Raw genomic sequence first — 25,958 nt, 5'->3', positions numbered from 1 at the left:
TTTTCAGTTCTTTTATTTAATATTTCTACTTTAAAGCAAAAATCAAAGAAATTAAAAACATGAACAAACAGTGCCCTGACTTATATACTGAGGTTTAAAAGCTCCCACCACCAAAGCAACAATTATTTTTAAATAAATCTTAATTCTATTCACTTTACTACACCAAGAAAAATGGGAAATGTATTTTATACCTATGCTGTATTAGATTTCTCTGTAATACAAGAAGCACTGCTCTTGGCACTACAAAATTAGACAAGTTCACTTAATGCAGTGAGTCGACACATGAAAAATCTTACACTGGTTTTCTGCTGATGTCACTGAACATGAATTCAAGATTCTCATGTGCCAAGTCAACAAAATCAAGTAATTGGACTGGAAGCCTGGGAATTGTTTTCATTAAGATTGCAACATTCCTTTAGCATGTATGGTGGAATTTTTCTCATGCTGTTGTTCAGAAAATGACACCTGGGCCTGTGGAGAAACTACAGTAAAATATATGTGGATTGCCAGTCAAATACTAACCTTTACATTTCTTCTAAAATGCAAAAACTGGTTCTGCACAATCAGGCAAAAAGTAGTAAATTACTTTGCTGAAATATGCCTGTTGACTAATCAAAGGTATGTCAAACTATTTTAAATGCATGCTTTTCATAAAGTTTCCAGAAAGAATATAAAAAGGCCCAACAATTAATAAATTTGTAGATAAATCTATTAAATCCAGCTAAATTTAAATGATACTAAATTAAATTTAGTATCATTTAAATTATATTCATACCAAAATGAACAGGTGGTATCGCTCAGTAATAGCAGAATAAATCAGAACCTGATTTTCAAAGTAATTCACAGTGGAAACTGACCAAAACTAACAAAAGAATGTAGGCATATATGAATACAAGCAAGGAGTGAGAGGGAATTGCAACTGTATCCTAGCACAGGCTACCTTAAGGAAAGATTACTTATGATTTTAAAAAAAGTCTATCCATATATACAAAACCTTTGGAAAAAAACCAACAAACCTCAATCACTGGGCATCCAGAGGGCAGTGGCCAAAAGCTCAGAGTCCCAATGGACATCAGTGACAAGTTGTGCCCCACAGGGATCTGTATCAGGACCAGTGTTATTCAGTACTTTTATCAGTGAAACAGATTAACAGATCGAGTGCACCCTCATCAAATTTAGAGATGACACCAAGCTGATGTGGTTGACACTCCTGAAGGACAGGATGCCATCCAGAGAAACCTGGATGAGAGGATAGTTCATTGTTTTTCCAAACAAGTGGCTATTTTAATCAAGGAATCAACTAGAATTTCCTACAAAATCCATGTCAGACAGCTTCATGTATTCTTACAGAAAAATCAAAACCCTTACCAAATAAATCAGACACCTGAGGGAAAAACGTGTCTCTTAAACAGACCCAAAACCACATTCTTTCTGCTTTTTATACTAGTTCTACTTAACTAAAATTTACAGTTGGAAGTTCTTTCTCAATTGGTGCAGAATCAACCCTAAGGAGAAAGACTGTTTTCTTCCACCATCTGTAAATATGCAAAAAATAACATTTGGCCTAATTCCTCTATTAATATGGAGGCAGGTGGTGTACCAAACAACCACTCTCCTGAAATTTGTACCAGGCAAGCTGCCAAACCCTTTCCTACTCCCCTGCTCCAAACCAATGAAGCACCTAACAAACAGATTTTCCAACAAGATTTAAACAACTTTAATTGCCGTGATATGAAATAAAACTAAGGAAAGGCAATCAGTGTAACACAAGAAATGGTATTCCATGTAATGACTCACGAAAGAAAATGGTTAGGTTGGTGCACTAGGATGGCTCTGAAATGAAATTTCCCCCACCCGTTCCTCATCCGAGAATCTTCCAGTGCAGAGTATACAAGGCCCAAAAAACAAAGCAGTGAATACTGTTGAATATAGCTAACCAGATAATCAAGTGGAAATTTAAAATAATGTTAGCCATGCTCTAGATAGCATGTTTGATCAGTATCTGTAGAATGAACCAGTAATCAAATCTAGGGTGGTATCTAAAAATAAAATTAAACTAAAACACTAAACCATACAAATAAAAAACTCCAAAAAAACCCAACCAAAAAGCAAACAAAACCAAACAAATAAAAAAAACCCCACCACCAAAAAACCCAAAAAACCCAACCCAAGAAACAAATACACACACGGTAAATAAAAAAAAAAAACAAACAAAAGCAAAACCCAACAAAAAACACCCAAAAAACCCAAACAAAAACCCCTAAAACACCCACAAACAAAACAAAGAAACAAACAAAACACTCTCCATAAAACTAGAGGAAGGAGAGTGAGAGAGAAAAAAAAACATAGTAAGGCAGTAGAACAGTAAAAGAAGCTCTTTCTGAAAATAACTCTAGCTCTAGGACAAGCTGGAACAACTATAAAATTATCTTCTTCCAGAGTTTCAAAGCACAATTATTAGTGTACTTATTAAGGCAGTGCCCCACAGGTTGCATTTCATCTCCCAAGAAAAATGATTTAGAATTTGACCAATACCCACCACTTCCCAGACATGTCAAGCCAAGAAGTTAGTTTACTATGAGGTGTCATACGTGCATACAATATAAGACACATTACATGTTGAATTAAAGTTAATCAATTTGCAGTATTTACAGAACAATAAAGCTTAAGGTAAAACCATCAACAGTCAGTCTCACAAGGATTTCAATATCAAAACTACTCTTTTCTGCATGACACAATTACAGTAGTGATCCAAGTATCACTGACCACTTAATACATAGTACTCTACTGACCCCCAAGCAAACTAATCTGCAAATATGCCAAAAAAGAGTTAGGGAAACACATGCACACGACTAGACAGGTTGCTATTTTGAAGATGCACAACAGAACAAGAAGTCCTAACATGTAAAAGCTTCAATTTGCAATTCAAAAACAGAAAAATATGGCTACTGTGAAAAAAAAACCAAACCAAAACAAAAAGCTTTGAACACTTAGCTAGGCTCTGATCTCTAAAGTCAGAAGAAACAAGACATCCTACCTTACCTAGAAATTGGCAAAGCCATTGCTGTTATTTATTAACTGAGGGTGTCAATATGGCAAAGGAATACAAGCAAAAATAAAAAATACGTACTAAAGACAAATTTCTCATTAACTGCCTAAAAGACTGTCTGGAGAAAAATATATATCTTACTATGATAGAGACAGTTCAAAAAGTAACTCTGAAAACTGACTGCTATATCTGCAAAACAATACATGTTTGTGTAGTAAAAACAATATATAAAAACCCTGCAATGCGTAATTATCTTGTGAATGAAACATTCACATAAATCTCACCTTGTCACTGTCATCAGTACAAATGTGATCTTGATGGATTGTGTAGCATTGAAACGCTGTACCAATACTACCTGGAAAACAAGGAGGGAAGGGAGAAAAAAAATAACTAAAATGATAACCCAAATTCTGTGAACACTAAAAATAAAGGTAAATTTAGCAAACTTTCTTTTCTCAAGATTTAGTTGCCAAACAGCTAGGTTTGAAAACAGAACAAGCATCAGAGAGACATTTTATAAGTGTGCCAATGTCTTCACATATTTTTTTTAAGAATTTTAAACAGAATTAAATTATAGCTAGCTCATCAATCCAAAACCAGCAAATGCACTAAAGTACATATGGGCATACAAAAATAAGGAGAAGCTACAATTCAAGTTTATATACTGTGCTACAGAACATTTTCAGCACCCTGGGTAACCACAAACCAGCAGCCTCATTCCAGCAATACATTAAGACTAAAAGAGGAAAATTCCAAGGTCAAAGTTTTAATTGTGTCCAATTTTCTTATAGTGGAATTTCTGCCTGCTTAATGTTTCTATACAAGTTTCTTTAAGCCTAGGAACAAAAGGGACAGTACACCCCTACAAAGGCTTATCCCAGTCCTGAGACTTCTGTACAAAGAATATATGAAAATATTTTACAAAGCTTCTTTCTGGCTTACCACTTCAGAAAAAATACTATTTTGCAACAGGAGTCATTGTACTGGCTTGAACAACAGTAATGCATGATCATACTGTGTATTTTTTGTAGGAAGAGAAGGCAAAGAAGAAATCACTATACAGTTGAAGTTTCAAGGTGAAAAGGGAAAAAAGAACTAGTTTTAAACTGTTCGAAATATGCAGTGCTCCCCTCCCACTTGATTTAGACTTAAGCAAACTGCAAGTGTTTCACTACAAGCACTCCACATGTTTTCTTGAATTGGAATCAGTTCAAGCTCAAAAGCAAGCTACAAAACTTAGGAGAACATAGTGTTAAAGGTAAAGCTTGATATCTTTCTGACCATTACACCAGAGGCAGAATTGATGTAAAATACAACCTTTTGAATTGGTCTAAAATAAGGAAATAGGCAACAAAAAATAGGTAAATTTAGCCAAATTACAAAAAATACTCATAAACTTGTTTCAGGCATCTACGCATGTGGATAATGAAAGGAATTTCAAGAGGTTAAATTCCTAAGACTTACTCCCTAACAAATTAAAATTCATAAACGTGGACCTTGCATTACAGGCTATATTATATACTTTACAGATAGGCTTTTCACAAACCATGATTGCATGCACCATCACAACGATAAGCTGACTTTGTTCTAGCTATAACAGATACCAGCAGAAGCAACATAGCTCCAGTAGCAGAGCTTCCAGTTAGTTAATGCAACATAATACACCAGGGCAGCTCATCAGTTTTCATGATGCTATACCTTAAATTCTAACAATATCCACATTACCAAAAATAATTCTAACTTGGGTTTTATCTATATATTTCAGTCAAACTCAACTGTTTTGCAGTTAGCAGAGAACCCGCTAACCAACCGATTTGTTCTGCAGTTAGCAGAGACTATGTCAATGTTTTCCTTTAAATTCTTTTTTTTTTTCTCTTAACAGGATTTTCATGGCCTTTATGACATATTTGTTTCATTTGCAGTCAACTAATACCCTACAGTACAATAACAAGATATAAAACACAATCCCTAACTGTGAGAAGTGAAGGCATTACACACATCCTGGCTGCTTTGCACCAGTGAGCTGGCTGACCTCACCAACAGCCTCACCAAAAGCTGCCTTTGGAAAAGGGTTTACATCAAAGACAGCATTGATAGTACAGTCCCTTGAATGGGTCAGCAGAGGTAACAGATCTGAAGACACTGACACAGCAGACTACCAGCTAAAGGCTCTGCTTCATGACAGTGCAATCTATAATGTTGAATTCAATGGTCAGGAAAGTCCTGTAGGACTTCTCTGATCTTAAAAATATTTTTACATTTATACACATAAAATATAAAGGCAGTTTTTAATAACTGAGTTATGTTTTTAAAGCATTGTCTTTCTGACAGATTGCACTGAGACAAACCTGAAGACTGGTTAATCACATTTCACCTACCTGCCAGGAAGATCAGAGTCAGAATCTCAAAAGATGACCTCAGCAGCTCTCTAGTCTGTGCCAAAGACTTTTCAATTGTTGTTTAATCGTTAAAGATGCCCGAGGACTGAAAGGAACAAAAGCCAATTTGCATTGCACCGACTGCAGGGAGTAGATACAAACTCCGTTAAACTGCCTTCATATCCCCAAATTGACAGGAATTTCAGGCCAACTCAAGACCACACTGCACTCCAGGGCTAGCAGACCCTAGGGCTACTACAATCAAAGCTTTAATTCTGACTGAAGAATTATCTCTGCAAAGCTGACTTTGAGAACAGTCAGAGTGGGGAAAATGCCATCAAGAACTCCTACGTAAGAAGCAGAAGGCAGCACACAGGCCACTGCCCACAGCACCTTCCCAAACGCACTTCCTTGCAACTGTGTTCAGGAGATGCAACTTTGAGGTCTAATGCCCATCATTTTCTCAAGCCTAATCCTAGTTTGAACTTCCTCTCTCCCACAAAACAATCTCCAGGCTGTGCAAGTAACAGGGCACTTTTTAACGGTCAGCTGGTTTTTTCAGGCTCACAGCTTCCAATACCTGGGTGACAAAAGAGTAGCCTCAATTTATGCTGAGACACCACCAAAACACAGCAGGCATATGTGAAACATCAGATCAGGCATCCCTTCACCATTACCAGTATCAGACAGGTAGAGAGTAATGCCCTTCAATTGATGCACTATGTGTATATATATATAACCTCTTTAAAAAGTTAAATTCTTTTGCATACCCTTCTTCAAATAAAGTGAGATACCAGCTTAGTACTATGACTTGCACTCCAGGAAAAATATCCATTCTTTTGAAACAGGCAAGAAAGAAAGACTGCTATACCTCCCAGTTACCATAGGAAAGGGGCTATTTTTCTTCTAAACCCCCACATTAAACTGAACAGCAAAAAGAATCTTCAGAATTTCATGGATTCTGTCTAACTTCTGCATTGTAATAAAGAGAATCAGTATCAGGTTTGAAAGGCCAGCGTCATGCTTGCCAATTTAAACCATCCAAACACACACAATGCTGGTCCAAGGGAAAAAGAGGTGTGAATTCAAATCTTTAATTCAGTAACTTCAGCGCTACTGGAAGTATCTCACTGCTTAAGTGAATGACACTGATTAATACATTCACTGACTTTCCAGCACCAGTCTCATAGGAAATACCTATACTATTAAACCTACTTTATCTAGAGTGAATCTGTTCAGTCTTACTAACTTGCATGAATCAGACAAGTTCTGGGCTAAGTGTTTGATTTGCAGACTAGAGTTTGGAAAGTAGGAAATGCATGGAAACAAAGTCTGAATTGGGTCAACCTTAGACTCTTAATTAACTGCTCCCTTTAAAAAACCTGTGAGTTGAATGGCGTATATCTGGTGAGATATAGCCATGGATGGCTAGTCTATTTGAAAAGATACAAGGAAGGGAGGTTATCTGTGATCTTCCTCAACTTCCAACAAAATAATGCAAACCACTCCTGCAGATTATTATAATGTACTAGTCAACAATGCTCCTGTACCTGTGGCATATTATTTAGATTTTAGGGGCACATTCTAAATCAAGAACCTTTCCAACTGCAATGAAGAACTTACTCAATGGGGTAAACAGAATACCTTGCTGTTACGACAGAAAAGTTAGAGGTAAGTTCAATAAATGATACAGCTACTCAGGTTGGTCAAGTAAGAACAAGGATGCAAATTAAGTATATAATACTTTAAAACTTTTTTCTCTATGCATGCAAATCTGACCACAAAGAAGAAACACGATACATATATGCTAGCTGCATACAATTCATACTAGGATTGCCATTCTTCCCTTCTTCCTTCCACTCCTTTTTTTATAAACTCCAACAAATTGAAATTCCCATGGATTTTCATACACTTTAACTTAAGTTGATGAAAGAATTTATTACACTCTAGGAAGAGCTAATATTTTCAGTTGCATGGTATGGGACACAACACTGATAATTTAAAGCAACTCCTCAGCATGGAGTATACCTATCTAAGGCGTTCTGATAAAACTCTGGAACACATTTTAGCCAGGAAGCAGCCTAAAGCCACTAAAGGAGAAAAGAAAAGGTTAAATGCCTCCTGAATTTCTCTCCTTCCTTTCCTCCTGCTTCCTCTACTTGTCAAGAAATCCATGCTCTTGTCAAACTGCAACCAGCATAAGTTTGCTGGTGTTTTCTGAGTTCTGGTGCCCCTTCCATATCCCGACTGAGCCAAGGAATGCTGTCCTCAATTCCACACACCCAGTGAAAACTTAGATATCTAGCAATCATCAGGAAGCACGGTAACACTCCGCAAGAAAAGCTCTCTCAGCTTTTCTTTTTTCTGCAGCTATCAGAGAAATACACACCATGCTTACTAACCAGCAGGAAAATGGGATGAAAATGACAAAACTGAGAGTTCAAAACAAAATCTGGGCCTACATTAATTGCATATAAATTAAGTGTATCTTCCAGTCAAACTTCTGACTGTATGACACCTCCAAGACACTTCTAGAGAAAAGGAGAGGAACCTAAAGGGTTCTTTGTATTTTAAAACCTTGAAGTCTGACATATTTTAACAATATCAGAGCTTAAAAAAAGAACAGACAAATTTACTTTAGTACAGCAAAAAGCCTGAAAATGAGGCAGGCCTCAGCTTCATAAACAAACTCATCTAAAAATCAGAACTGAAGAAAACTCATCTATAAATCAGAACTGAAGAAAGATCTTTTTACCTGAAGTTTCTGCTGTGTCTCTACAAGACTGCATAAACACTTTTACTTCAATGAACATCTAATTGAAATGTACAGGTACAAACTGGACAGCTTACTCCAGGAATTGTCCACAAAATGGCCCTTATAGCAGCCATCTGAATATAACCCCATCTCCATATCATTTACCTTAGTGTTGAAAATTTTTTATTATTTGGAAGTAGATATCAGTAGCTTGAATTGTTAGGATGCAAGCTGAACTTTATCTGAACTATAAGGCTATGTTGTGTAAGTCGAATAGATATTATAGTAAAACCTGGAACTAAAAATCTGAACATTAATAATAGTTAGTAAAGAGAAACCTAGCAACTTAAATATTATTTTTAAATAAATAGTTAGAGTAGACAACCCATAGATTGTGGTTTATGAACTGTAACAACCATATTTCAACACAAACCATAAAACCGAGAGAAACTCCCACCAAAACCAACCTAAAACCTACGGTGTGAAGATGACCACAAGGCAACTACTTGGTAACAATGAATTGATGAAGAGCACGACCCCAGACCCTTAACATTGCTATTTGTCCAGACTGTCACACAAGAGATGCAATAAACCTACCTAATGGAGATGAGAACAAAACTCATCTAAATTTCTTTAACACTATGCTTGTGAACACACTTATAATAATGGCCCCCTCACCTCATACAAGGAAGTACTGTGGCCTAGCAGTTGCCTTCTTCCTTCTCCACTAACTTTAGCAGCTACATGGTTTTTTTTGTGAAGAATGAGGATAACTACACTTCAGATGACCTGGTAACCCACAGAGTCAACCAGATGGTTTCATCCCCTCCACAGCAGTCTGCGACAAGGAGAGACGCCACCCAACTTCATCTTGCAAGCTCTAAATTCTGAAAATATTTGCATATTTTTAAGCTAAACACACCTGCAAAAAAAAGTGAGTCACTTTCACACAATACAGAGTCGGAAGGATTCAAATCCCCAGCAACTTGCTTCCCCACATACCCTACAGCTCAAGTCGAGTATCAAGTATGACATCAAAAGATTTCTTCCTGAACTAATAGTGCAGCATTACCAAATGACCAAAGACTCAATAACCATGAAGTATTCTAAAATTTGAGGTCTCATATCTTTACAGTGCACATACAAAAGCAAGGAATGTTTTCCATAGCTTTATTGACAGCTGTGCTTTGCTCTGGGGATCATTTTCTCCTGGTTATTCAAGGAGCTGTTCAGCAAGAAATCATCTGGTGAAAACATTTACAGCATCAATAAACCTTCAGGAAATCAGCTTAATGCAGAAATACTGCTACACCCATAAACACAGTACCAGTATTTTACTGGTGCTCTTAACACTCAAAATGTCAAGACACAAACTGTATCTGAAGAGGCTACACAGCCAAGCATCAACAAAATGTTAGCAGGGTGTTAAATCTAGTTCCCAGAAGGTCATAATTGGAGAAAAAGAATATATAAATACAGTAAAAGTACTATTTGTGTCAGATAAGCTATTTAGACCATTCCCTATCTGTTACCTTTGTATCCTCCTATTTCTGATTAACTGAGTTCATAAAAATCACACTGTTTCCAGCTGTCTCATGCAAGTGTCAAACAAGAAAGACTGACAATAAATCAGGACCAGGAAATCAGTTAAGAACTTTGCATCCAAGAAACCTGCATCAGATGACAGTTCAAGTCCACTGAGAAAATTCACTGCTCATTCATTAGGGTACAAGCTTATTTCAAAGAATCATAGAGCATTTGGATTTTAAGAACCTTTTAAATACCATCTAGTCTAGCTATCATTAGACCAGGTTGCTCAAAACACTGTTCAACCTGCCTTTAATACTTTCTGTGATGGAATTTCTACAACTTCTCCACAACATCCACATGAGGGCAACCAGCTCCAGTGTTTCTCCACCCTCATTGTTAAAACTTTCTTCCTTCTATCCTTCTTATATTCCTAAATCTACCCTCTTTCCATTTAAAATCAAAAAGACCACAGAGCTGGATGTAGTAGCATAGATGGGGGTCTCAACAGAGTGCAGTGGAAGGAGCAGAATCATCTCTCTTGACCTGCTGGCCATGCTTCTCTTCCAACAGCTGAGGACATGGTTCTAAACCATGAGTTGTAAACACACATTGCTGGCTCATGTGAATGTTCATCCACCAGTACACCCACAGTCTTTCTTTGCAGGGCTGCATTCAGTCAATTCATTCACCAGGCTCCATCAGAATGGGGGATCATGCCAACCCAGGGGCAGGGCCTCGCACTTGGCCTTGTTAAACCCTATGAGGTTCACATGGCTCAATGCTGTCTAGCGATGGATGGCATCCCTTTCATCAAGCCTATCAACTGCACCACTCAGCATGGCATCATCCACAAACTTGCTGAGGCTCTCTCTGCTCAATTATTTTATGCCATTGATTAAGGTATCAAAATGTATTTGTACCAGTAGAGACCCCCAAGAGACACCAGTCATTACTGGTTTTCACATGGATACTGTTGACTGTAACTCTGGGACATGGCCAGCCAGCCTATGTCTTACCCATCACACAGTACATCAGATCCTACTCCCTCCAAATCAGCAACAAGAACACTGTGTGGGACCATGCTGTAGGCTTTGCAGAAGTCCAGGGAGATATCTGTAGCTCTTCCTGGTCAACTGACACAGTCAGGACTCCATCATAGAAGGCTGTGAGATTAGTTAGGCATGATTTGCCCTAGGTGAAGCCCTGCTATCAGTCTCCAGGCACCTCCATGTCTTCCTTATGATTTGACATAGCTACCAGTAGCATCTGTTCTATGATATTGCTGGGCACAGAGGTGAGGTTGACTAGTCAGTAATTTCAGGGGCCTTCTTTTTACCCTTTTAAAAAGGATGTGTCCAAAAGAAAGCCAGAAGTGCCTATGGGATTATTGATTTTAGGTACATTAATCTCAACCATCTCAACTGCTCTAAGGATATACAAAAATAACACCTAATACATAAGCAACTTTTGTGTGGGGAAGGGAACCACTTTCCAAAAACTGACTTAGTCCCACAATCACTACATGTTTCTTAAGGGGTAATCTACCTGTACACTCTGCAGATAATTCCATGCTGCTGCAGACAAGATGTACAGATTCAGAAAAGATTACTCCCATGGACATGGCAGTCAGGTACTTGAACCAAGTGAACAACGCAATCACCAGTTCCTCCCCCTCTAAGCTCTCATTCTCTTTAGATCTTCTCTCATGACAAAATCATTCTGAGGTAATTTTCTGAAGAACTGACATAAACTTAAGTTGCAGCTTGAAATATATGACCTCTGCAGCTAAAGCACAAAAACACACTTCCTCTTAACTGCTGTACTGCAGGACTCTTACAATACCCACCTAACAAAGAATACTTGAGACACAAAGCTTGACGCTTTAAGACACAGAGATTAAAGACAAGCAATGTTTTATTTTCCATTCTGTTCTCCACTGTGTACAGTAAGATTCACAGCTCCTACACTGAAGTTATCTCTGAGACATAACAAAAATAATTAATAGTTGATTAACAAGCTAAAAGGAAACTCCCTTTCTGCATACAATCCTGCAAGAGAAGGACACTATTGCTAAAAAACTCTGAACAACATCTCCAGTTTGCGGTGCTGGTCCCTGTGGCTGCTTTGCTTAGTAGCTAGTCACAGTTTCCTTGCTGTTCCCTGAAGGCTGTTGCATTGGGATTGCTTCTGTGCAAGTATAGTCTAGTAAAGGATGCTCACAGCCTTCAATGCACAATTACTGCCATTCCAGAGAGAACGGTAACATTCATTTATAGACAAAGAGTGTAGTGAAACTCACCACAGAAAACAGTACTGAAGGACCAAAATATAGCAGTGCCTTTTCATAAGCAGCCTCTCCTCAAGGACGTTCAGTATCTACTTAGAAAGAAGGAAACTTTTTGCCTCTTCTTGTCATGTTTCAAAAGGAGGCTAACAGCAGTACCATAAGCCCAAAAGACATCCAAATACAGTTACTATAAAGCATATGTAAAACAGCTAGAAAAGGAGAGAAAACAGGTATTTCAATAACTCAAGGCTGACTTTTACTGAAAGTAAAGCAATTGTAGAACAAAGAATAAAACTGGCAAGCCATAAAGCATTTAAAAAAGATAAAATCTTTTAATCTTGTCCTGGAATTCAGTTTTCATCAACCACTGTGTGGGAGCTGAAGTAAGAGACGCAAATACCAAGCACAACTACATTACATTAAAGGCCCGGTATAAACATAAAAGATCACACAGATATCCTCTATACTATTCTATTTCCATCTTTACAGGATTTTGAATTACTGGTTTTGAAGATTCAGTTGTCTTGAATTTCTGTGCCTCCTGAATCATAGTTATTTTTCAAAAGCGACCTGAAATTTCAAGCCATTTGTTCCTCTCTATGTGTAACTACATTATTAAACTGATTTTCTTGAACTTAATCTTTTCTTGAGAATTTCATTTAGTCTCTAAAAAATAAAAAACTGCTTACACAAACTTTCTGGATGCAATGAATAAAGGGCTTCCTATGCCTTACATTTATTGTTACCAACATAAACCAGCCATCATTACCACAAAAAAACTAAACAGGCATAGAAGCACAATATTAACTCTAAACCTTAGCTTGTTACTCCCTGCCTGTTTCTTTATGGTATCACTTATGAAAATTAGCATTAATTTGCAGAAAGGCTGTCGTAGTTGTTTGGTTGGGGTTTTCAGTTTTGATCAGGTTTTTCTAATAACAGCCTTAAAGTTCCCATCCAACAAGCCTGGAGGAGTGAATGCTTCAGTGGCAAAAATAATGTTGGTACCAATTCCTGTAGTATTTGACACAGATACGAAAGAGCAATGTCAGTGTAATCCCAGAAAAAAAGTTTTAAATGCATGTCAATTATTTATTCTTTTGTCCTTTTTTTTCCACTGTATATTCAATCTAATCATAAAGCAAAGGGTAATAAAGAGGCATTTCCTACTTAGGAACTGACTTTGCAAATATCTGTTTGAAAGAGAATTAATTCTGAAAGCATGGTTAAAGGTTCATGATTAAGCAACCTCTAGGAAATTGTTTCAAACAACAGAGAGCCCAAGCTCCCTCCAAAGACAGCTTATTTAATGAAATGTGAAAACCTCAACACAATCAAAACTGGTCTAAGAGAGAATCCAGAGAAGTTAGTGTTAAATAGTGCTCAGTTACAGTGTATAAACTCTCCACATCCCTCACCTCCCTGCAGTCCATTAAGTGCTTACAACTGCAACTTACATTATAATCAGTAAGGAATGACTTGCCCCAACAAAATGAAAAAGCTAATTTACATTTGACAGGCCATGAAATAACTTTCTCTCTTCCTGTCTTTCTTGGTTTTGCTCCAATTAGTAAGCATTTGTCCCAGTCTTGTTTCAAAGAAAATCATGTTAACAATCAACATTTTATGTCTTTTTCTCATATGTGCAGAGTATAAGGCCATCAGCAGCCTGAGACACCACTACAACTTCTCAAAAAAATAATAGGAACTATTTAGTAATATTTCTGTCCCCTGAACAAACCAAGCTATGACAATAACATAGAAGTTACTTTGGAGGAAAAGAGCAGAAGGTCAACAGAACTCCTCTTTTAACCCAGTGCTGCTTGTGGTAAATTATAATAGAGATTTCAATCCCACAATATCACAGTTTTCCTCCCTTTCTGAATGTATCCTGTCTCAAGCTGACAAGGCTTTTCTAAAGAGAGAAATATTTTGAGGAACCTCAACTTGGTTTATCACAAGCAGCAGTATCATTATCATCAATAAGAAAAAGCTTCTGAGAAAATAAGAAGAAAATTTGATATTTACATATCATCAAATGACGAATGTTTCTCTGAAAAAGCAGATTCTAAGTCTTTGGAGTAACATTCAGTAAGTAAATTACATTAAGCTTTACAGAATAACAATTCTGTGCTAATTCTGTCATGGGGAATTCTTTGCAACTTCTTTTTGTGTACTCTGGCTTTTAAAACCAAGATGCACTACTGCTTACCATGTCCAATCTTGATATTCCTTTCCGAAGATGCCTAGGTATCTCCACAGCTCCCAGTCCCTGTCATCACCTATATCCCACTTGCCCTTGTCCACACTATATGCTTATTTTCAAAACCTTTTTCTTCTGCACTGCCTATCCTGAGGAAGGATATTAACTGGTATATAATCCCCAGTTTTAGTTCTGGTGCAAATGTGAGAGACAATTATTAGAGGCACAACCAACAGGTAAAACTACAAGTAATTCAGCCAACAATCAGGTATGCAGAAAGCATCAGGTTTCTTGCTGTCAGTTTCCAGCCTTTCAGAAATCTGGTTTCTTTTTTGATGATTTTGAGTTTTAAAGGTTAATTTAAAAGGACATCCATAAGGAGAGTAAATCAGAACACTAGCATAGTGTTCAGTGAACAGGAGATCACGCCTGTGCCAAGTTTGAAATCTGAAAGGCATATTAGGTAACTAGAAATTTTTCAGTGAAGAAGTACTCTGACAAACTTACATTTAAATTTAAAACCTTTGCTCCCTGTCCTGCCACTACAAGCCTTGGCAGTAAATCTCTGTTCATCCTTTTGAAAAGTCACAGTAAGGTCTTCCCGGAGTACTTCTCCCCTCCAGACTGAACAACTCCAACTCTCACGCTCTCCTCCAAGGAGAGGTGCTTCAGCCCCCTGACCATTTTTGTGGCTGACCTCCGGACCCATTTCAATAGGTCCATGCCTTTTGTGTACGGAGGTCCCCAGAACTGGGTGCAGAATTCCTACTGGGGTTTCATAAGAGCAGAGAAGAGAGGCAAAATCACTTCAGGATACAGTGCACTTCTTGAGCCAAAATGCATTTTTCTCTCTGTCCTGGACCCTGGAGATTGCAGAATGTATCTTCTATAGTCCTCCCAAATTTAACACAGGAATAATTCTTTAGTTTTTCCAGCAATACCAGCAGACAGAAAAACTCTCCTGAAAACAACCATATGCCCTAGGATAGAGGTGAAAACCTTCCAGGGTTAAGTATGCTTATTTTTCAGTGTAAGAAGAACACCCACACTCCCCTATTGAGTATTTTTACCAAATAGGGCAACTTTTCACTATGGTTGGATCAGCCATTATCATCAGTCATTATTGCACAACATTGCCTTTTCTCTTTTAAAAACAAAGAAATTGGTCTATCTACATTCCAAAGGCTACACATCTCAGCAAGATCATTAAATGTTAACATAAGCATTCTTCTGCTACATATTCAACACTCAGATTAGAAACCTGTCAGCCATGGAATGAGTTAAATTTGTAAATAGGAGCAAATGTTTACATTTATTTTACCTTTGTTAGATGTTAATAACTCTAGTAAAGAAACTCTGGAAGCTTTGACACTTGAGAACAAATGGATGATCTTGTTGCATTACTTCAAGTACTGGTCAATACCAATTCCGTCTGGATAGAGCACAGAGGATAGCACTTCATTTCTCCTTCTGGCACAGCCAAACAACAACATCAACAAAAAAAGCTCAAAATAAACAATAGTTCTGGGACCCTGGATCTGCAGGTTGTATGTGCTGACAAGTGAAAAGTGACAGATCCATCCCCCATAAATTTGCCCTATTCTCAGTCCTCTACTTTTTATAACTAATTTAAACTCCATTCAGTTTTTCACTTCTGAAAATCCTTGCATTTTCTAAAACTCATCGAAGGTTCTCAACAGAAAAGAATATTTTCTTCTTGGAAAGAACATATTAACAAAATTAGCTCCAGCTAACATGCTATTTTGAAATCACTGCAGGTAATATCCATTACAAAGGTAATTTACCTTTCTGTCAATTATCTATTCAAGCAACACAAGCTGGATTGCACCCATCCATCTGTGTTAAATATTTGGAATCAAATGGCCTAATGTCGCCAACATCAAAACTAACAGGATGAGTAATACCAGGGGTAAAGGTTAGCTCCCTTTGGCTCTATAAAATATGCAGCATACAGACAGTTTCTCATTAATTCACAGCATACAGAATACACATACAGAAAGATTCTTCTGCCTGGAGGTCTACTGAGATAGCCACACAGACCCATTTTTTGGAAAGTACATTCTACTTGTCAGTATTTTAAAAGATAAGATTACTGAGAAGTTCTCAGAAGAGCATTTCTATTCCAAACCCTTTCACAGCAATGGGCAAAAAATGCAGAAAAAAATGAAATGCCATAGTAATATGCTGTCTAAGAAAAATCATGATGGGCCAATATAAAAATTGTATGCACAACCTTGATTACAATCTCTGATCCAAGGAAGTCTTTGAATATCGGACACCAGCAGGTAAAAATACATAAATTTAAATTAAGATACTGAATTTAAACTCAATCAATGCTATTTTCAAATGTACTAGAAATTCAAACCTAAATTGTCTAGAACAAAAACCAAAAAGTAATAAAATACTTCAGACAGTGCAAATAGTCCTGAACTTTTAGGATCAGTCAAGTCTCTGAAGGAAGCTCTTGGCCAATCAAATGAAGTCAGTCTTCTTTCAGAAGCTGATGCCTTTTGTTCCTCTTCCCATTGAAAAGAGTTTAATAGCCTGCTCATTCAAAGTTAGGAAATTTATTACAAATTATAGGAGAAAATAGTCTAATTTTTACATACCAGAGAAAGAAGGCAAAGTGCAAGTGAATGCTAAATCACTAGTTCTACAAATACTACCGATCAAGAAAAAAAAGCTTAAATTTGCATTTTCCTCAAATAATTTTGTTTCTGTTATCCTGATTTCTCAGAGCCACTTTATTTTCAGCATACTGACAAAACACATCTGCCTTTCAAGACTGTTTTAACAAGCTTGTTGTCTAAATACAATTCATGTTTCTATTAAACAGAAGCCCATCATCAAATAAGACATAAAAATTAATCTCATCAAGGAAAACAAAGTAAACCATACAATTTTTCAAAGCCTAAAACACAGAACATAAGAAGCCAATATAATGTGCATTTATATAAATTCCTTAAATGTCCCTGTAAGTTACCTCCTTTCCTCACAAAATTTAGCAAATAAGACTTCAAATGTTATGTTCAATAGGAAATACACTTACTGACTACTAAAATGCAAGTTTTCTCTAGATGAATGCTCCAAGTTAAACTGAAAACCATCAATCAAAGAAGTATCCTAACTGGCAATATAAATTAATTAAAACCAGCCTAACTCAGTTTCCCTGTGAAGGCATTTTTGTGGCGGCCTATGGGTTTTGCTTCAGGCTTTTTTCCTCCCATCTTAAAGGTAAACAGAAAGCATGCACAACCTTTATGAATTCAAAAGCAGCAAGATGTAAGGCATACTAGCATAAACATATGCTAAGTAAAACCAACAACAAAGCAAGGGACATCATATCTTGACTTACAACAGCATTTGTTTTCAAGGTATGAAGCTGCAAAACCTAAGTAGATTGTTTCTCTGAAATGTAAAGCAAATTGCTGGTTTGTTACTGGGGTTGGGTAGTTGCTGGAAGCACTACTACAGATAAACAAAAGACCTTGAATGGAACAATTATGAAACCACACTATAAATTATTTTTAAATAACTACAGGATTATTGTTAAAAATGGTTCTGTAAAAATGTTTGAACTGTTAACTGTATCAGATATTTAACCCATAGATGCTTGACATTTGAGATGTCTTCCAATTATCAGCCTCCTCTCATACAGCTTGTCAATCCTACAGTACCTACATTCATGGCCAGGCACCACACATGCTGAGCCTTTCTTCGCTGCTTCACAACTTCTTCAGCCAACAGCAAAAGCAGCCTGGGTCATACACAATGAGGAGAGAGATCCATGACCAAGAACTTGCACAGAGGGTCCAGGATCTTGCAGCTAGCTTCCCTGATCAGTCTCCAACAGACCTGCTTAGTGACTCCTGACACAACAGTAGAAACATTCCTCTGCATGAATCCATAGTCTTCTCAGACATCCTTTAATTCCATGCTCAGAAGTCACTAACTGACCAAGAGGGGTGTTACCTGAAAAGCTGGCGTAACACTACCAAGCTCAATTGTGAATGGGACATCTGGAGTGACTTTGACCAAAGTTGCCACAGTGCAACTCTCTGCTATGAGCAGAAGTACATCCCCTTGCCCTCCTACTATAAACAGAGGTGTAGCATGAGAAGAATAACTTAAACTACTGCTCATTTTTTAAGCGTCAAAAGCATGATGGATATAAAGAAATTTTTTCTTTCTACCCTAAGGATTGCATCTACTTTAAGTCTATAACCTAGAGAAACTGCCTAACAAAAGTTTCCCAAGGCAGAACTGCCCTTTGTCGTAACTGAAACAGTCTTGTCACTTCACTATACTTAGGAAAAATAAAGGAAAAGAAAATCAAGAAGCCATAAATGCTCCATTCACAAAAACATGTAGTGCACAGTTTGCTTGTGAATCCTTCCCAGTCCTGTTCCACCTGGTGTTACAGGGTAACTAAAACCCAGTAAAACTAGGAGTAGTATGCTTTGTACTGGACAGACATTAGGCTGAGAGCAAAGTGCCTTCCGCTACCACACAAATTAACTAAATTCTAAATGAAGCAGAGGGAGGCTCATGTTTTTCTTTCTTTCAATGTGTGTGTGCAACTATACCTGCCCGTTTGACAGTTTGTAAAATCTGTGAGATGCCTCAACACAGTGGGACACAATTTTAACTTTATTACTTTAACATCAGCTTTAAAAGGCTAAGGCAATACACATAAACATGAACATAATTTAAAAATAAGTCATATACACTACTTCATTTCAAAAGCAATCCTAGGTTAAAGATAAAAATTATCTATGAGACAGTTTTTAATAACTTAAAATGAGGCAGTTTTCCCCAGCAAAATATGCTTTTGCCAATATGAACTGCCTCAGAGCTGTAACCTTGGTTTCCTAAACACACCAGTAAACTTATTCTAGCTAAATGCCATACAACACCCCCACAACTCACTACAAAATGAAGTATTGTTTATAGTCCTGCTCCAGCTTTCTCTCCACAATCTACACACTGTAGGCCACTTATGAGTACAAAAGGTTCACCTGCACTTCTCCAAAACATTAGAAGATAGCAAACGAAACTAGAATTTGATGCAGAGCTACCTACTATTATACTGTAAACATCTGCTGAACAGGCTTCTCTCGAAAACACCCTCTTGCAAAGTAATTCACAAATAGAGAGCTCCTTTTAATCACCTGCTTGAATCACTAGGTCACTGCACAATGTCTGCAGCAAGAAGAACTGAAAAGAATGAAGAACAATCAGAAATGTGCATGCACTCAGATGGCAGGAGACGCAGCCCAGGAAGGCAAAGATATGCCATCAGTCTCACTGGAATCAGTTCAGAGCACTCATAGGCAAACTGAAGTTGCTGAAGTAACAGCTCTGTTTCTCCTGCTCCAACAAACTGCGTGTGTGCATGATGTGTTTCTGTGTTTATAGGGAAGCGTGAAAATATATTCAAATGGGTATTTAAAAAAAACCCAATACACTCTCAATATAAGCTTTACTGTTAGTTAACAGTAAACATTCAAGTTCAAGTTTTAACACTGTGTACATATAATGGAAACAAATCAGATCACATTATTAATTACCCACCAGTTTGTATACAAACAGAATATAGCTGCAGGAACTATAAACACCAGCCAAATCCACAAAACCTCTACTACTCAGGGTCTTTCAAATCAAAATGAAATTATGTTTTTAAATTAAAAAAGGAACAAAGAAACCAAACATTAGCATTTATTGGGACCCTGGCTAGGAATGCCAAACTCTATTGCCTGCAGTATGTTTTCACTGCAAAGTGATAAATCCTTCCACAGAAGAGGTTATAGTATGAGCAGCAATCTCTAATACAATCCTAATAATAGGAACAGCCTTTAGCACATTTCATAAAACTGTTAATTCTTTTTTGAGATTTGAAGTTGGTCACCAAACTCTCTTCCTTTTCCTCTCTTCCTTTTCTTGAACAATCTTAAAAAAAAAAACAAAAACAAAACAAACACCAAAAACCAATTTCCAAAACAAAACCACCGAACAACCCAAAACCTCACAAACCAACACACAAGATTTTGACAGAGGAGGTACCAGTGTTTGCAACAGGCAGAAGATAGTCAGTGTGAATGGATATTATGCTTTCCACTTACTTCCTTGCACAGCAGCATCAGTCAAGGCAATACATCAATTTTTACCAGCCAAGTTACTTTCAAATTCACATTATCTCCAACTAGGAAGGGACACTCACAGATAAGTGAAGAACTGGGGAGTAGCAGTAGAAAGAATAAAGGACCCTGAATGACAAGAAAAAGAGGCACTTAAGCAGCAACACTACAGGTTGAAGGGGCCCCTGTCTGAAGTGTACATGTAACACATGCAGTCTGAAAACTCATAGGAGGAGGAACAAGAGCTCTGCATCCAGTCACCACACAACGTGACTGGAATAACTGAGATCTGGCAGGAATGACAGAGCTGTGATGGACAAACAGATGCTATTCAGAAAACGCAGACCGGGAAGATGAAGGTAAAGGGTGCCTTTATGCAAAAGACTAGTGTGGATTTATGAAGCTCTTTTAGTGGACAACAGGTGGGTGAGGGTTTATGGATCCACATCAGAAAAGATGTCAGGAAATGTGGCATCATGATAAAAGCCTTTTTTACAGACCTCCCACACAGACAGAGCACCCTAAACCACTTGAGGGTTGCTTTTGATCACAACCTTGGTTCTTGTGAATGATTCTAATCTCCTTGACATCCCCTTGAAAAAACAACAGAGCAGGTGGGGACACACACTAAAAGAATAGAATAGAATAGAATAGAATAGAATAGAATAGAATAGAATAGAATAGAATAGAATTTCTATAAGGAGTATCTCCTTAATATTGGTACTATACAGGCTAACCTGGGCTAGTGTACAGCTAACCACATCTGCGATTCACTAGCTGGGAAGTACCAATTAAGGATACAAAAATCACTGGCAGCCTCAGTGGTAATGACCATGACATAGGGGAATTCTAAACCCTGGGGGCAGAGAGGAAGTGAGCAGTAGAGTACAGACCATGGACTTTTGGAAAGCAAATTTGGGGACTGGTAGGTATGATCCCACTGAAAGCTGCAATGATGGTAAAGGATCACAAGAAAGCAAGCCGGTCAAAGGACATTCTCCAAGCGCAGAACAGTCCAGCCCGATAATGTGAAGTACACATATCAGAAGACCAGCTCAGCCAAAGAACTTATGGTGGAACTCCATTGCTAAACGGCAGTATACAGGAGGTGAAAGCAAAGTTAGGCTACAAAAGAAACATTTACATACATTGCCTGGGCATGCAGGAATGGCATTAGAAAAGACAAAACTCACCAGCAATGAGACCTGCAAGCATGAGAAGGATACACAAAGAGTTTCTACTGCTCCATGAACAGTAAAAGGCTGACCTTTGAAAACATGGGATAGTTACTGAATGGAGTAGGTAATTTAGTGAACCCAGGAACAGATAAGAGAGAGGTACACAATATCTTCTTTGCCTTTGTTTTTTAGCTGCAAAGAACTCCTGTTCTTACAGACAGGGTTAAAGGACATTCAAAGAATGGCCATCAGTTGATGATGATTTAGTCAGATATTGTATAACAGAACTTGATCCATACAAATCCATGGGATAAGACCTGCTGAGCCCAATGGTACTGAGAGATGAGCAACGCCATGACAAGGCCCTCTCTCTCTCACATCTAAAGTCATGTAAAAAAGCATGGAAAATGGAGAGGCCCCTAATGACTGAGAAAAAATAAATGTTACACCAGTTGGGGGGAGAAGGACAAAAGATCACCGGGGAACTGCAGAGTGGTCAGATTCAGCTTGAACCCCGAGGAAATCAGGAAACAAGTGAGTTCTCTGAGCATTTTTCAACATACAACTGGAAGCTGACTGTGAACAGTCAGCATTTGCCCCTGTAGTCCTCAGTCTATCTCTAGTCAACAGGCTAAAGTTAATATGGAATCTCATGCATACCAGTACCTGCAGCTGAAAGCAATTAAATAACCAACATATAGGGGGACGAGAGAGGAGAATGAACAGTAGTCAAAAGTACACACCTCTAATTGGAACCCTCCTCTTAAGAGCTGGCTATGGAAGTATTAATCCAGATACTAAATCTTACATTCACTTTGAACACCTTGTTTAACCAAACAGATAAAACAACAATGAAATCAATGAGACAGATTTTCAGAAAAACTAGTTTTAGAGAAACAAGTTAATCACTTTTCTTACAGTAAGAACAACAGGAAGACTTCCATGGGAAGCTCACAAAAGTCTCAAGTTTTTAGAACAGAAGCTTCTTTTTTACATGCCAAACTGTCAGCATTATTGCAAGCCAATCTTTGCCACTGAAATCCACCAATATAGAAACCCCAACACACCTTCTTAAACAGTATGAATGGGCTTTCTTTTTCAGAAAGAGGAATATTTGCAGGTGTTCCTCAAAATTACTGTCTCTAGCGGCTGTAGGTAGCTCTGAAGAACTCAGCTGGAACTGAGATGCCATAAGCATCCTCCCAATTTTCAAAGCACGACATGGCAGCACGCCTTGTGTTCTGGCACAGACCACCCCTCTGACAGAAGAGGCTTGCAGTCTACAAATGCAAGCTTCTCCCTCATTACAATATTATTGTCCAGAAACATTCACTAAAAAGCTTTTGAGCAATTTGCAGCATCACACAGATCCTCTCTCATTCTTCATCTACGTTGTTCTGCTCGTGTATCATACCTGGCTTAAAATTACTTACTGAAAACCCCTGATCATGTAACAGAATCTGTGGTACAATATCCTTTCTAAAGTCTCTTCCCTCCTCATACTAAGGCCTCTTGGAGGCTTGACTCTGAGAAAGGAAAAACTTGAGAATGAATGAAAACAACCATCTCTTCTCAAAAATATTTTGAGCACATGGTTGGTTATTTTTAGTTTGTTTGTTGGGGTTTCTTTGCCCCCACTGTTCAAAGGTTGAATGTAAATGTGAGAGGGGAAGAAATAAAAAAGACCAGAAAAAGTGCAGAGGCTATGCAGAAAAGTAAACTTTGGTATTTTGTCTCACACAGACTTCATGGGACAATGAAGCACACAAAGATGATTTTTCTAGTAACTGTGACATGTAAAGAGATCTCCTGGTATACTCAAGAGCTAGCAAGAAAACCCTGTAACCCTGCGTAGGGCAAGAGAAAACTCTGCTGCGAGGACCCAAGTTAGCCCAGCTCCCCTGATCAAGTATGCAGTCAGGAACACTTATTGTTGTTACAGTAGGCTGGGACAGTTTGCTTCCCAGCATGCCCAGACCAAGTATACAGAGCCTCAAGGATGTTTTATTTCCTCACAGTAACCCACTATAGTTCACCCACCCCATCGGCACATACCCTTGCACCACTTCCCATGATGGGAGGCTGGCTGCAGATCTCAGAATCCAGACAAAAGCATAGGCACGTCTTGGATCAAGCCCCCCAAGATCTGAAGCCAACTTTGCAATTTTTTTTGTTGTTGTCAATCAGTAGATGTAGATCATAACTAGACAGTTATGATTAAGCAATTGCATTGTGAACATTATATGCTTGGCTAGTGATTGTTTTAGGGAAAAGGAAAGGCAATCCCAAGATGAATGGCCTGTCTGGATGAGAGCCACCAGCAGTAAGGTCAGAACTGAGCAGTAACTGGGGGAGAGGTAATTCCAGCAGTGGACCACCAACTCAGTGACCACCTACTCCAAACAGATCCCAGAGTCAGACAGAGGGAAAAACTGCACCTGCAGACTAATTAGCATGGCAAATAGGGGGGTTGAGTACTACTTAATGAAAGTCACGTAATCTGTAAGCAATGAATCTTGATGTTTCTTGTTAAAATGTACAAACCATGTAAAGTTCTGATGACTGGGGAGCCAGCCTTTTGTGGGCTACCACCCTGCTCCCTCCTTTGCACAAACCAGAATAAGAGGTAGAAATACCTTGCCTGGGTGTGTGAGTTGGCGCTGCAAACTAGGAAAGGAGCCCACAATTGGCGTAAGTTTTTGGTAACCCAAGTGGGACAGACAGGGTGCCTTGCCCAGGTTGACTGGCCACTCCAAGCAAACAGGCTCAGTTGGACAAATTCCAGTGCACACCAACCTTCTGACTGGGGACTTCATGAAACCAACCCCAAAATTAGGACAACTGGCACAACATTTTAAAGACGTATGTCATCAGTAAAGGGGGGTAACTGGGAACTGATAAAGATGCAGGAGGATTTTGGGCTGGGGTTCTGGAGGAGCTGCAGGAGCAAATATTTTGTTTCTGCACTTTGGTGACATGCGTCTTCAATTTTTGGTATTTTGGTATTTTGCACATACATTTTCACACTTGTCGGAAATGTGAAAACTTGTTTTAAGGTGTGTACATTTGAACAGTTTATGAAACATTGGGAATTTTAGTACTGAAATGGGCTCCTCTGCTTCTACAAAAAATTGCTCTAATTTGCTCTGCCCCTGGATGCATCTTAAAGAATAGGAGTAAATTTCAGAGTGAGCCCATGACTCAAGAGAAATTGAAAAGATACCGAAATCAATGGTGACCTTAATGTGAAATAGATGATGGTGAAAAATGGCCAGAAAAATGAGTCTCTGAAATATAATATGATTTTACAGTTGATGTTATTTTATAGAAGGCAAACTAAATGAGATTAGGTCTATTATGTAGTTTTGTTTTTTGCTTTAACAAATAATTGGGATGTAAGAAAACCACATCCACACCTGCTTTTCATGAGCAAAATTTCAAAAATAAGTATCTTCATCAGGATGATAAACTTTCTTAGTTCTTATGCCTTATCCTTTTAAACCAAGTGTAAATAATACTTTCATCATCTTATAGAGAAGAAAGGAGGCCCAAGATGAAGGCCCTCATGTTATTATACTGACCAAAGAAAAAAACTAGTACAGTAGATCCAGCACAGATGTATTAATCAGAGAAATAAACTGGATGTCCAAACACAAAACTAAACCTTGGTGTATTGCAGCTTCAGTAGACTACGTGCAATGAACCATTCTTAGCACCCTGGCTTACTCAGAAAAGCTGAATGAAACTCAGCAAACATTCAAACCTTAAAATGACAACACTCCCACACACTCCTCATGTTAAACCAAATATAAAAGGAATGACAAAATTATATACAGGTAAAAATAGAAAGGTCTTTCCCAGCAACGTACAGAACTTCTGTTAGGCTTTGACTACTACAGTGTATAAATCACATTTTTCAGTGATTAATTGTATGTCAGGAAATCTCTCACACACACAGACACACACACACAGATATTGTTGCATGCAGGACATGCTGACCCTCAATATGATTTTTAATTATAACATTTGATGGAAAATTATAAAATCACAAACTGAGTAGAATATTTTACTGGGTTTCCTAAAGACCAGAAATCTAACAATTAACTTAACTTTTAGCTAGTAAAAAACACTCTATAAAGAAGCTAAACTGTATTTCCAAATTATTCCAAATTATGTGGAAAGGCAGAGAATCACTTACATAAATTAGCTAATATGGTGACTGAAACTGGTATATACAACATCCAGGGACAACACTGTGGATAGTTCTTAGCTGTCTTTAGGTGAGGTATTTGCTTTAGCCAGGAATTTCTCAATCCAAATGCCACCAGCATTCGGAATTGTTTTTCAAGGTTTTCACTTCTTCCAAGTTTCCCTTAGCCAAAGACAATCCAAAGACATCTTCACTGTATAGCTCACAGTA

General features: G+C 38.0%; 1 protein-coding gene across 1 annotated transcript in view; it reads right to left on the bottom strand.

Annotated features, from left to right (window-relative positions):
* The window catches only part of RNF38 (ring finger protein 38), a 96,986-nt gene that overhangs the window by 57,972 nt on the left and 13,056 nt on the right, over positions 1-25,958 (bottom strand). Inside the window, exon 2 of the mRNA XM_005430340.3 lies at positions 3,334-3,404. The gene's annotated coding sequence lies outside the window, so the exon portion shown is untranslated. The remainder of the gene's footprint in view (positions 1-3,333; positions 3,405-25,958) is intronic.

Source organism: Geospiza fortis, unplaced genomic scaffold, assembly GCF_000277835.1.
Source record: "Geospiza fortis unplaced genomic scaffold, GeoFor_1.0 scaffold1048, whole genome shotgun sequence".
In the NCBI taxonomy this organism is placed as follows: Eukaryota; Metazoa; Chordata; class Aves; order Passeriformes; family Thraupidae; genus Geospiza; species Geospiza fortis.
Note: the sequence above shows the minus strand (reverse complement) of the source record. Positions and strands in the feature narration are given on the sequence as shown.